This window comes from Apium graveolens, chromosome 10 (genome assembly GCF_009905375.1).
Source record: "Apium graveolens cultivar Ventura chromosome 10, ASM990537v1, whole genome shotgun sequence".
In the NCBI taxonomy this organism is placed as follows: Eukaryota; Viridiplantae; Streptophyta; class Magnoliopsida; order Apiales; family Apiaceae; genus Apium; species Apium graveolens.
In genome coordinates, this window is record NC_133656.1 from 53,476,704 (window position 1) to 53,491,472 (window position 14,769).

Below are 14,769 nucleotides of genomic sequence, written 5' to 3' on the forward strand. Positions count from 1 at the left end.
CTAAGCACTTGTTTTCCTTTTCTACGTCTCGCTTCTTCTGTTAGACATCACATATACTCATCAACACTATTTCTCACCTCATTCTATTCGATACAAGCATATATCGACCCTTCATTTCACCCAACTTCGACGATGGATTAAAAGTTATAGTAGAATCAGTCAAACAATGTACAAACAATCATTTTATACAGTAATAAGGTCACATATAACACATAGCACGTAATATATTCAGTCCAAATAATTTTTCAAAGAAGATTCGGGGTCAAAATGGTTTTTCAGATATTCAATACGAATTTTTGAACATTTTTCGGAATTAAAATTTGACTCTGAATCATTTTATAATTAAATAATAGGGTTCGAACACCCAAATTTGACTTTAAAATAATTTTATAATAATTATCGAGCCTTGAAAACAATTTAAAATAATATTTTAAAGCTCGAAACTATTTTTCAGAATTTTAAATCAATTTTAAATAATTAAATCCAATTATTAAATTAATTAAAATTAATTAATAATTAACTAAATTAATCAATCAATTAATATTAAATTAATAGATTAATTAAAATAATTAAAAACTAATTAAAATTAATTAATAAAATAAATCAAATTTATTTTTAAATAGATAAATAATTAAAAATAATTTTTCTGCATTTAAAATAAATAAATAAACAATTTTTTGATTTTTTTAAAATAATAAAAATATCATTTTTTAAAATCTACTAAACAGAAATCCAACTTTTGAAATTTTCAAAACTACAGTCTGGTTTTTACAAAATTTTCAAAACAGAATACTGAAACTACAGAGGTTGCGAAAGCCTGGGGACCGAACTGTAAATTCTACAGTCGTCGTCCCCGGCCACCGGAAAACCATGGTCGCCGGCGGGAAGCTTTTCCGGCGACCTGGTTTTTAGCCCAGAACGACTCCAAATTAACAGGGGATAAATGGTATACTCCCAGGACTCCATCTGCAGTAGCAAAACAGTCAAACAACTAACGTGTTGCACGGAAAAATCGACTGAAAAATTTCGCCGCCGTACTCGACGTTTTCCGGCGAAGCTCAATCGAATCATTCCAGGAATCGTTTGTTGATTTCGAATACACCATTCGATTCGTTGTTAAACGATCTACTCATCCATGCAATCAATTTCAAAGAATAACCCCAAACAAAGAGATACCCAAATTTCAATTAAGAACATTCAAAGCTGTAAACCCTAGTTCTTCCTTCAGAGAATCAAACATCATATTAAGCATGTTATTGAACTCAGTTTTTGACATATAATATACCAAATTGACCATGAGGAAAAGATCTACACGATTATGCCATCAAATCATATCAAAAATATCAAGAACAAAAATTCATAATTTAAACCATAATTAATTCGAATTTAAATAATTAAATCAGAAAAATACCTTGATTTCTGGGTAAAAACAAATGGTTGATTCAGAAAGATAATTTCGAGAGCTTCCTTTTGATATATTGCACGCCCGAATCGGAGTTCGATAACGCCTTCGTTTGTGCGATTGATTTTCAAGAATACGGTGTTTTACTAAAGTTTTCTCTGGTTTTCAGGGTTTGTACTGTCTGATTATGATTTTACGCGTGAAAATGAAATAAGAAAGGGCTATTTATATTTACAGAATATTAGTACGTTCTGGATCGTGTTGGATCGATAAATCCGTTTGTTTTGGATAAACATTATCCTTTTCCGATAAACACTATCCTGTTTTGGATAAGCACTATCCTGTTTTGGATAAGCACTATCCTGTTTGGATAAACGTCATCCTATTTCGGATAATTATCAAAACCGGGCTTTTATAAAATGATTGTACGGAGATAATGTTATCAAAAAGGGTTAGCGTATCGAAAATATCGCGTCGGGCCGCGCACGGGTCAAACCGTAATCAGGATCGAAAAAGTCAAAACATGGAAAATGTCCGGAATTACCAGATTAGGTTAGGAAGGAGTTTTCGGAAGAGTTTCGGATTGTAAAAACGTAAAAACGGTTGAGGTTGGATGATTCCCGGCTTTATAAAATAATTTTGTAAATATTCAGAAAATAATTAATAAATTCATAAATCAATATAAAATCATATAATACTCCAAAAATTACCAGAAAAATACATTAATTATCTATATTTTATTCTGAACATAATAAAATTAACATACCTAGACTTTACCACATATGAACATTCAAATAATATCATCAATCGTCAAATAATTCACCAAAAATCACATAATAATCACATAATGATCATTTATTGATAAAAATAATTACACGTCATGTCCCGGATATTACATTGTATGAAGTCCAAAAGTCCAAGACCATTTTTGCGGGTTCTTTGCTTTTAGGGAACCCTCTTCATTTCTAAGAATAAAATTAGGTTACGCCTAATTTTGGGTATAACAAATACCCCTCGGTTTCTTGTAACTTTAAAAGTAAAAGAAACTTTCTGTTCATGTCATTTGGGCGAAAAGAAATTTTTGTGGTGCAGTCAATTAAACTTTATTTTAAAACGAATATATGCATATAACAGTCATCAAATACTGTATGTAACTTCCCTCAACCGTTACCTCAATCTGCGCATCGATGCTAACCTTTTTCCCTCCATTTGAGCTCTATAAATACCTATTTACTTCATTTCATTTTCTTCACATTTTTACCAATTCTCTTGAATTGCTGTCAAAATTTCTCAGAATATATTAGGGAGAGGACGATCTTCAAGCGATCCCTTGCTTTTAGAATTCCCGTTTATTAAGGTATTTTTGTCGTAATATTTGTTTTTTTCTTGTAATATTTTCCTATACGTAAATTTTACCATTATATGTGTAGGCGAGAAGTCCTTTGAACACTTTAGCGAGAACTCCTTCTTTTCGACTTAGAGTTAGGACACGTTTCTTACATGCCATTCTTCATATATGTGTAGACGAGTATAAATAGAAGGGCATGGACTTCTTTTTCTTTATTTTCATAACTTACTTTTATCCATTTTACTTTTCTCATGTCCTCGCCCATTCCACAGATGTCAGAAAATAACGAACACTTTACTTCCCAATTAAACATTCATCTCATATTCTTGGAGAAAATGACGCTAACAAGGGAAATCAAATTGAGCTACAACGGGTACTTAATCCCAAATGGCTTAGAGCCCATAGAAGATCAGTTACTTCATCGAGAGTTATCCAAGAAAACGTGGTCGCCCTTTCCAATAGTCATCGCTTATTAGACCATGCAGAGGATTTGGTGAGCACCTACCAAGCCAGGGATATGAGAGAGGAAGATTACGAGAATGATGACGATTTTTTCAATCTATTCCTAGAATTAGATCCTCCGAGAACATATTGTTGGACAAACTTAGTATTTTAGACTAAGTTGTGAATCATTTTAAGACTCTATATGAGTGAGACACATTATGTGTTAGTGGTGTGTATTTATTGGAACATATTCTCCTCTTCGAGGGGATTCCAACGCATATTTACACGCTCAAAATGAGTAAAAGGTGAATGAGAACTGATGTTCCAAAGTTTTACCTTTTAATATAAAAAGTGGTTTTGTACCACATCGAGAGTAGCAAACCTATTCCTTAGTTTTTCTTATAAATACCATGTACCACATCAAAAAGAAAAACAAGTCCTTTCAAGCCTCTCTTTATAAATAGAGTCTTAGGGCATCAGTTTTATTAAGTCAAGGGAATAAGAGTCCTCTCTTTCATTCTCGGTCTCTTTAGTTTTAAATTTTCCAATACTCAAGTGATAGTTCTCGGGCTTAGTTCAAGTTCGCTGAGAGTATATTCGATCTATCGATTATACTGGTATCTCATTTTATCCTGGGAGGCTATCGACTCGCACATACGGTGAGAGGCGAAATAGCTTTAAGGAGACAGTTTCAACTGGACTCGAGGATTTCCATTTGGTTATATTCTTCCTTTCTCTGTTTGATTTCGTTTACTCACGCACACACTTATTTGATTTATATGTATTAATCGCAGATTGTATTCACAATCTTAAAGCTAATTTTTTTATATACATCTGTGACTGATACATCTGTATCTGCTTGTTTTGTTGAGTAACAGATCGATGGAGAACCAAACTGTGAACGATCCGATGAACATGACGGCTGATCCTAACGCACAGATCACTGGATCTGATGGGGTTCACCAGCAGCCGATTAACCGGATCGTACGATCTGATGGGGGTCAAACGCCTGTTGGACATGTGCCTTCGGGACATGTGCCTGTGGGACACACTGTCATTGGACAGTTTAGTGTTCCTCTTGGACAGATATCGGCAGGATTCACTCCTTCGATCATACCTGCGGTGCCTACTGGTGTGCATACACCTGTAGTATAGACGCACGTACCATCTGTTCCACCTGTGGTGCCTACTGCACCTGTTATGCCAACTGTGCCTACTGCACATGCTGAAAAACCTGAGAAGTTCAACGGAACGAACTTCAAACGTTGGCAACAAAAGATGCACTTTTATCTGACCACGTTACATATGGATTGCTTCCTTAAGGAAGAACCACCGTTGCTCACTGCTGAGAGTAACATACAGACTGTGTATGCTGCTGATGCTTGGAAGCACTCCGACTACATCTGTCGGAACTATGTGTTAAATTGTTTGTCTGACTCGTTGTATAACGTATACAGCGCGAAGCCAACAGCTAAGGTCTTATGGGAGTCACTTGACCATAAGTATAAAACCGAGGACGCTGGGGCAAAGAAGTGGATTGTTGCCCGCTTTCTTGATTATAAGATGGCAGACTCTAAGACTGTGGTCAATCAGGTGCAGGAACTACAGGTGATCATTCATTACATTCATGCTGAGGGAATGGTCATAAGTGAGTCTTTCCAAGTTGTTGCTGTTATTGAAAAGCTTCCACCTGGATGGAAAGATTTCAAGAACTACCTTAAGCACAAGCGAAAGGAGATGTCTATGGAGGATCTTATTGTTAGACTTCGTATTGAAGAAGACAACAGAGGGTCCGAGAAGAAAGTTAATGTTGCCACTGAGAAGGCAAACATGGTGGAGCACGCTCAAAGCTCCAAGACCAAAAAGACTAATTCTAGTAAAGGGGCAAACCTGGCACCCAAAGGAGGGATTTCGAAGTCGAAATTTCAGGGGAAGTGCTACAACTGTGATAAAGTTGGTCATAGGTCTTCTGACTGCAAGAAGCCCAAGAAGCCCAACAAGAAGAAAGAAGCAAACATGGTAGAGAATATCTCCAAGGATATGGGTGATATAGACCTCTGTGCTACGGTCTCTGAAGTGAACCTGGTCGGTTCTAATCCACGTGAATGGTGGATTGATACTGGTGCTACTAGGCATGTTTGCTCAGACAAGGCAATTTTCTCTAGCCTCAAAGCTTCTGATGCTGGTGAGAAGCTCTACATGGGGAATTCAGCAACTTCTACCATTGAGGGTGAAGGCACGGTGATCCTGAAGATGACCTCTGGGAAGAATCTGACTTTGAAGAATGTACTTTATGTGCCTGATATTCGCAAGAACCTTGTGTATGGTTCTCTGTTGAGTAAGCATGGCTTTCGCATTGTAATAGAGTCAGATAAAGTAATTTTGTCTAAGAGTGGTATGTTTGTAGGCACGGGTTATTTAACCGATGGGCTTTTTAAGCTCAATGTAATATCCGTTAAGGACGATAATGAAATGAAGAATTCTTCTGCTTACTTGCTTGAGTCTCCTAATTTATGGCATGCTAGATTAGGACATGTAAATTATGACACTTTACAACGTTTAAGTGCAAAAGAATACATACCTAAACTTACTATCGATTCAAAACATAAGTGTGAGACTTGTGTTGAGGCAAAATTAACGAGATCATCATTTAAACGTGTGGAAAGGAACACCAAAGTGCTAAACCTAATACATAGCGACATATGTGATTTAAAATTCGCTCCAACAAGAGGAGGAAACAAGTTTTTATTATATTCATTGATGATTGTACAAAATACTGCTATGTATATTTGTTGAAAAGCAAAGACGAAGCTATTGATAAATTTAAAATCTATAAGGAAGAAGTTGAGACACAACAGACTGAGAAAATCAAAACAATATGAAGTGATCGTGGAGGTGAATATGTTGAACCATTTGGAGAATTCTATTCACAACATGGTATAATCAATGAGGTCACTGCACCATACTCCCCTCAGTCAAATGGTGTGGCTGAAAGGAAGAATCGCACTCTGAAAGAAATGATGAATGCGATGTTGTTAAGCTCTGGGCTTCCACAATCGATATGGGGAAAAGCCATCTTAAGCGCAAATAATATTTTAAATATTACGATGTGCAAGAATAAGGATGTAAGTCCTTATGAAATATGAAAGAAAAGGAAACCAAGTTACCAACACCTGAAAGTGTGGGGGTGCCTTGCAAAGGTACTGATCCCTACACCGAAGAAGGTGAAGATAGGTCCTAAGACTGTGGATTGTATTTTCATCGGATATCCTCCACATAGTACTGCATATCGGTTTCTTGTTCATGAATCCAAGATTCCTGATATTCAAAAGAATACCATTATGGAATCAAGGAATGCCTCATTCTTTGAGATGATGTTTCCCTGTAATCCAGGATACCAAAAACCTACGACGTCTAAAGGATCTCATGAGTCTGTAGATGACGATAATGAGAGTGACGAAAGTGAAGACGAAAATATGGGGGTAGTGAGAAGGAGCAAAAGACAACGAACGGAGAAATCCTATGGGTCTGATTTTATGACCTATTTGCTCGAAGAAGGTGACCCAAAAACCTATAAGGAGGCGGTTACCTCACCTGATGGACCTATGTGGAAATAGGCCATCAAGAATGAAGTTGATTCAATTATGCAGAATCATACTTGGGAACTAGTGGACTTGCCAACTGGTTGCAAACCATTAGGTAGCAAGTGGGTTTTCAACAAGAAGTTGAAAACTGATGGCACTATTGATAAGTATAAGGCCAGACTTGTGATTAAAGGATACAAGCAACAAAAAGGCCTTGATTATTTTGATATATATTCTCCTGTAACGAGAATAACGTCCATAAGGATGATGTTTGCTATTGCTGCAATACGTAATCTAACTGTACATCAAATGGATGTGAAAACAGCCTTCCTAAATGGGGACATAGATGAGGAAATCTATATGGAACAACCCGAAGGGTTTATTGTCCCAGGATAAGAAAGGAAAGTTTGTAGATTGGTGAAATCATTGTATGGTTTGAAGCAAGCGCCTATGAAATGGCATGAAAAATTTGACGAGGTCGTGCTGGCTAATGGCTTCAAAATCGATGAATGTGATAGCTGTGCCTATTACAAGGATAACGAGAGTGGCTATGCCATGATGACGCTATATGTAGATGATCTACTTATTGCCGGAAGCAATGATAAAGTGATCAAATCTACCAAGGACATGTTGAAATCAAGATTCGACATGAAAGACATGGGACTAGCAAATGTAATTCTGGGAATTCAAATTTCTAGAACATCAGAGGGTCTCGCATTAAGTCAACTACATTATATTGACAAGATCCTTGAGAAGTTTCTTAAGGATGACTTTGAGAAAGCTAGGACACCTGTGGATATGACTTTGCACCTATCCAAGAACAAAGGTGTAGCTGTTTCCCAATTGGAATACTCGAGGATAATTGGTAGTCTAATGTACCTCATGAGCTGTACAAGACCAGACATTGCATACTCAATTAGCAAGTTGAGTAGGTTTACGAGTAATCCGGGAGCTAATCACTGGAAAGCGATCATAAGGGTACTAAGGTACTTGAGGGGAACTCAAGACTATGGACTGCACTATGGCAGATACCCAGCAGTATTAGAAGGATATACTGACGGAAATTGGATATCTAGCAAGAAAGCACTTAAGTCTACGAGCGGCTATGTGTTTACATTAGCTGGAGCGGCAATATCATGGAAATCCTCAAAACAAACGGTGATAACTCATTCCACGATGGAAGCTGAGTTTGTGGCACTAGATAAATGCGCCGAAGAGGCTGAATATCTACGTCAGTTTCTGGAGGATATTCCAAGATGGCCAAAGCCTGTAACTGCAATAGGGATTCATTGTGATAGTCAATCCGCTATTGGCAGAGCGCAGAGCACGATGTATAATGGAAAGTCTCGTCATATACGACGACGACACAGTTCCATTAGATAATTGATCTCAACCAGAATTATCACTATTGACTATATACCGTCAAAAGATAATATCGCGGATCCACTAACCAAAGGGTTATCAAAAGAAGTGTTTGAGAAATCATCGAGAGGGATGGGCCTTAAGCCTATTGCTTAACGGCATCATGGTGGACACCCAACCATTGCTGACTGGAGATCCCAAGAACTTGGTTCAATGGGACAACTAAATCATGATGACCAAATCACTGTGGGGGTAACCTCTGGCCTGTTCCTATGATGAGGAAACAGTGAGACCCGTAAGGTATGAGGTTAAGCTTTGAGCTTTTAATGATCTTTGATGAATACATGGAGTTCAGGAGTGAACGCATGGAATTCAGTTGAGTAAACGCGGGTTACTCTATAAGATAAAGATCACCTATGTGGGAGAGAAGTGGGGCCGCTTCAAAGGAGAATTGCGAGGCACAATTCTTTAAAAACTCATGCAGAACCAGGACGATGTTCCATGGCCAAAATGGATATAATCATGAGAACTGAATGAGTCAGGAAAGATATAGTGATGAGTATGTCATCGTTCACACAAACGGTCGAACAGTTCAAGGACATCGCGTCATACTGTCTACCAGTAAAGTCGATATACTTATTCGAGCGAAGGTTCAAGAAGCATTCTCTACCTATCGTATGCTATATCTGACCGCCGGAACTATTACCAAGTCAAGCTCCGCGTCTGTCTGTCTATGTGGTGTGTGGTACTGGACCATCAATTTCATTTGTGGGGGATTGTTGGACGAACTTAGTATTTTAGACTAAGTTGTGAATCATTTTGAGACTCTATATGAGTGAGACACATTATGTGTTAGTGGTGTGTATTTATTGGAACATATTCTCCTCTTCGAGGGGATTCCAATGCATATTTACACGCTCAAAATGAGTAAAAGGTGAATGAGAACTGATGTTCCAAAGTTTTACCTTTTAATATGAAAAGTGGTTTTGTACCACATCGAGAGTAGCAAACCTATTCCTTAGTTTTTCTTATAAATACCATGTACCACATCAAAAAGAAAAACAAGTCCTTTCAAGCCTCTCTTTATAAATAGAGTCTTAGGGCATCAGTTTTATTAAGTCAAGGGAATAAGAGTCCTCTCTTTCATTCTCGGTCTCTTTAGTTTTAAATTTTCCAATACTCAAGTGATAGTTCTCGGGCTTAGTTCAAGTTCGCTAAGAGTATATTCGATTTATCGATTATACTGGTATCTCGTTTTATCCTGGGAGGCTATCGACTCGCACATACGGTGAGAGGTGAAATAGCTTTAAGGAGACAGTTTCAACTGGACTCGAGGATTTCCATTTGGTTATATTCTTCCTTTCTCTGTTTGATTTCGTTTACTCACGCACACACTTATTTGATTTATATGTATTAATCGCAGATTGTATTCACACATATTCTTCAAGACTAGGTGTTGGAAAAGGAAAAGTCATCTCTAGATACCGAGCTGTCATGCGAGAAGGCGCTAATATTTCTGAAGAACTAGAGGAAGTTGAAGAACAAGAGGAAGGGATGAGCGAGGACGATGCTGAAAAAGAGGAGGTCATTTGCACATCTCTTATAAATTATGTTATGGAAAATGCCCTCACCAAGTGATAATTAATATGTGGTGATTGTTAATGATTATGAACTTGATTTAAAATTTGATGAGTATTATGAGAAGACTGATAAAGTTGTGGTTAGACATGTGCATATCTCACTTTAAGTATTTCTTGAAAAGAATTAATGTATCTTATTTAATATTATAACTTGGAAGGGAGATGGCTTAGACCTAGCTCTTTTATGAGGATGCATGTTTTTAATGTCAAAGGACTTCCCATTCCAAGAAAATGCCCCTCTCACGTTGCTTGGTAGAGCTTGGATTTAGATATCCTATGCACCTCTTTTTTATGAGATTATTACTTTCTATACGATGGCCGCAATGCAGTATTCACATAATATTATTGATTCATTCCTAGATTATACATGATGTATAAAAAAAAGGTTACGACACTCCTTCAATGGAGGAAATTATTCATTTTTTCAGATTAGACGAGCCCAAAAGATCTGGGTTTTTTCTATGTCACTTTTTGGCATCAGTATAATCAGAGGGTTTTTTTGACTGGTAATCCGAGCAATATGAAGGCCTAGGAAGGATATTATTTTTATTTATATGACACCTCTAGGGTTAAGACTCAATTTAATTTAACTCCCTAGAAGTAAAATCCTTTCCCTTTCCCCAGTCTTCTTCACTTTGAATTTTCGTAATTTACCTGCTTACTTTTTTATTTTTTAATCAGACAAGCCCATCCAAACTGTCCTAATTGGAAATTTTTTATCCCAGGCCCATGCTATTGACGCTTTGACTAAATATGAAAAATATTTACACATCCTTGTAACCAACGAAATCCTTCATTTCCATGGTTTTCCTAATGATAGACTTGCTTCAATTCCAGAGATTAAATTTAACAAAATTATGTCTCGAAAGGCCCGTAAGAAACACATCGCTAGTTTAAATGGCAAAGGTAAGCATTCTTGCCATTTGATTTATAATGATTTTCTTCTGCACCGATAACTTTTATTCTTTTACTCGCCCATTATATTGTTTTAGGCATTTTTATTTTTCGCACTTATCTTTATCTCTTGAATTCAACGTTTTATTCTCACCTTTCAGGTAGGATGTCAAGTGTTAGGCACAAAATACGCACTAATAATTCACGCAAGTATACGCGTTCGCAAGTAATATGGAATAATTTCTAGTTCGTTCCCACAGAGACTCAGACTAATTATGTTCAATTAACACTTACTCACCAATGTATGATTACTTCTCAATGTCAAGACAATAACACTTAGATTGATTAACTAATTATTAACTATAATTAACTACGAGAATTAAACACTTAATTGATACTTGAATTAACAATATTAAACACACATGAGAACATAACTTCATTACTACTTCCTTCAATAGTTATTGTTATTACCCTTAGCATGTAACAGTGATGATATTAATCGAACAACACGAAACTGATAAAAGCCAACTTTCGTTGTACTAATACCATTCTACCAAACATCCACAATTAAGATAGAAGTTGAATAGGTATCAATTATGTTGAGACCCTATATGTCTAAAGAATTTGACAACATAACGATTTAAGCACAAGTTATTCCTTTTGATTACACAGGGCAAGTAAAACGGTTAGAGTTACCCACTAATCATGCATACACATACATGAACCTATGCTAGCATGGAAAGTTCTAAACCTCAAGATCCACCGTCGCTTCACAAGAGATTAACACCCTATCTTATATGTTCGTGACACACATAAGACGAATAAGCGCAACCTATACTAGATATCATACAATCATCACACACTATGGTATTAAAAAACTAACTACAGAATTCCATAGTAAATCCGTTACGACCCCATGATCACGATTAGCCCATGATAGAACTCATCGTCATCATGGGTACATATGAAAACATGATAATAACACACAAGAATAACTAAAAAAAATACTTACTAAAACCAGAGTACGTCTCAAGAGTAATAAGGTTCAAAGTAAAGAAAACTAGCATCCACTGATACAACAAATAAAAGAATCACAAGAAAACTTATGCTTCCTCTTCTTCGTTGCGATGTACTAAAACGGTCTTCTTCCTTCTCTCCTTGCTCCTTGATTGATACCACGATTCATATGTGAAACGTCTCTGAAAACTACTTATATAGAAGCTCCACAAGACCCAGCCATCTCAGAAGTCAGAAGTCCAACAGAAATAGAACTCTAAAAATCAGTATTTTAATTTACGCCCCTGAGCGGCCGCCCAGCAATCCTGAGCGGGCGCCCAGCTTCCTGAGCGGCCGTCCAGCTTCCTGAGCGGTCGCCCAGCCAGGCTGAGCGGGCGCCCAACACCTTACTGGAAAAATTATTATTCTGCTCCTGTTTTCTGCTGCATTCAGCTCCTGACTTCCCACTTCCAATGCCAAGCACATACCTAGGCTTATTCCTGATGAAATCTCTCCACAAATGTAAGTAATACCTTGAAATGCACAAACACTATAAAAACACTTCAAATACACAAAATACTTGATTTCAAGACATAAATTCAAGCCATTATAAGACGTTCTAAGTGGTATAAAATGCCACTTATCACACCCCCAAACTTAAATCTATGCTTGTCCTCAAGCGTCACAGACTCAAAAACAAAACAAAAACATGCATGAATGCAATCTACATGAAATGCAGTGATCCCCCTCACAATGACTAAACCAACCAATTCATAACATCTCAACAAATACAATTAGGCGAATAAAGATCAATCAAATTATGCAAAATAACATACAACCAGAAACGTGGTGTGTGCGGATGCTTAACAGATATGCTTCGAAACTAGACCAATTATCATAACTTGACTATCCTCAAGGCAATTACATAATTATACGAAGAATAAATTCTAGGAACATAATGACTTATAACACTTCAATATCACTGGAGCTTATTACGGAATCATGCTTTTTATTCAACATAATAACAAATGCTTATTTGACCGTGCAATGACTGAGGTCCACAAAAGACTTATGCAATGACATCCATTTAGCGAGCGTTAGGTTAGCGAATCCCAGACTATAAAAGCCTTAGGTCACTAGGCACAAAGTCCCCTAAGAACTTAATAACTCGAATACCAAAGAGCCCACTCGTGATCAATTATGCATTAACTCTTATTTTTTTCTTTTTTTCTTTTTTTCGTATTTTTTTTCTCTTTTTTTTTCAAATTTCTGAGCAAGTGCGTTTCGCTCCATCTTGCTCAACCCTAGACTACTCGCATAAAAATATGAGCCGGCTACTAGCCATTTGACGCCTAGCCACAATTAGCAATAAATTCCAATTTTTACTCCAATTTTTTTCTTTTCATGCCTTTTATCATTAAGAGCTTATCATAAATTCTAAGCATAATCAATAGATTAACCTCAAAAACCATCAAACCATGACAACAATCTAGTCCTTAAGCATACTCTAAGACTTAGTGAAATTACAAGTGTTTCTAGCATGCATGTCAACCTACAAGACAAAACATCACTCTAATGCTATCACTACACTTTCATGGATATCACAAATCAATCGGTAAAGCAACGCGAAAGGGATTATGGTATATGCATGACCTAAATGACATGATAAATAAAGCTATAAAAAAAACTATATGGCAAAAATATGCAATTATATGAACTAAACTATCATGAATATGCAATATGGAAAAAATATGCAATTATATGAACTAAACTATCATGAATATGCAACTACATGACACACACAAAAATATTCCTTAACTACCACCCCCAAACTTAAAATCTTCACTGTCCCTAGTGAAGGTAGTAGAAAGGAACACAGGGTATACCTACTCGGAGAAATCATCATTATCACCCTCAGAGGGTGGAGTATCAGGAGGCGAATAAGCAGAAACCTCATAAAAAATGGGCCACTAGATATCAACTCCAAGGCCTCTGAAAGCAGTTCTTGATATTCCAGAAAAGGGTGAGCTCCTGAGCGAAGACAGACTCAGTTCTTGATATTCCAGAGAAGATAGATTTTGAAGATTCGGATAAAGAGAGTGGGCAGAAAGAACCAATAATCATGGGTGATCGTATTGTTCTGGCAGATCCAGCTCTTATGGACTTTTCTCGGCCTAAAATTGATGACATTCAGTCAAGCATCCTTCATCCGGCTATTCAGGCTAACACTTTTAAAATCAAGTCGGGCACTATTCAGATGGTGCAGAATTCAGTTTCTTTCGGAGGTGTTGCGACTGAAGACCCCAACATGCACATCGGGAATTTTGTCGAGATCTGTAGTACTTTCAAATATAATGGTGTGACTGATGAGGCTATCAAGCTGAGGCTTTTCCCATTCTCTCTGAGGGATAAAGCTAAGGACTGGTTACATTCTGAACCAGCTGGGTACATCACTACTTGGCAAGATCTTGCGCAAAAGTTTCTGGTGAAGTTTTTTCTAATGACAAAAACTGCAGCTATGAGGAGTGCTCTTACTCAGTTTGCGCAGCAACCAACAGAATCTATGTGCGAAGCTTGGGAGCGCTACAAGGAGATATTGAGAAAGTGTCCACATCATGGTATGCCTGACTGGATGGTGATCACTGGTTTCTATAATGGTTTGGGGGCCCAATCTCAGCCAATGCTCGATGCAGCAGCTTGAGGTGCCTTGTGGGCCAAAAGCTATACCGAGGCTTATAATCTTATTGAAACTATGGCTGCAAATGAGCATCAAAACCCAACTCAAAGGATGATGCCTGGGAAGGTAGCAGGTATTCTGGAAGTCGATGCAGCTATAACTATTGCAGCGCAGCTCCAAGCGCTGTCTTTGAAGGTCGATTCTTTAGCCACCTATGGAGTCAATCAGATAGCTATGGTCTGTGAGCTTTGTGTAGGTTCTCATGCTACGGATCAGTATTCTCTTGTTAATGAATCTGTTCAGTATGTGAACAATTATCAGTGACCGCAGCAGCCTGTGCCAGTTACTTATCATCCTAACAACAGAAATCATCCCAATTTCAGCTGGAGCAATAATCAGAATGCTATTCAGCAACCATATCT

The 14,769-nt window shown here is 37.3% G+C and overlaps 1 non-coding gene across 1 annotated transcript; it reads right to left on the reverse strand.

Moving 5' to 3' along the window:
• Positions 1–14,185: 14,185 nt before the first annotated feature.
• On the reverse strand, positions 14,186–14,292 carry LOC141694370 (small nucleolar RNA R71). Its single transcript, XR_012563684.1, has one exon. It is a non-coding gene; the product is annotated as a small nucleolar RNA R71 (small nucleolar RNA).
• Positions 14,293–14,769: the final 477 nt, after the last annotated feature.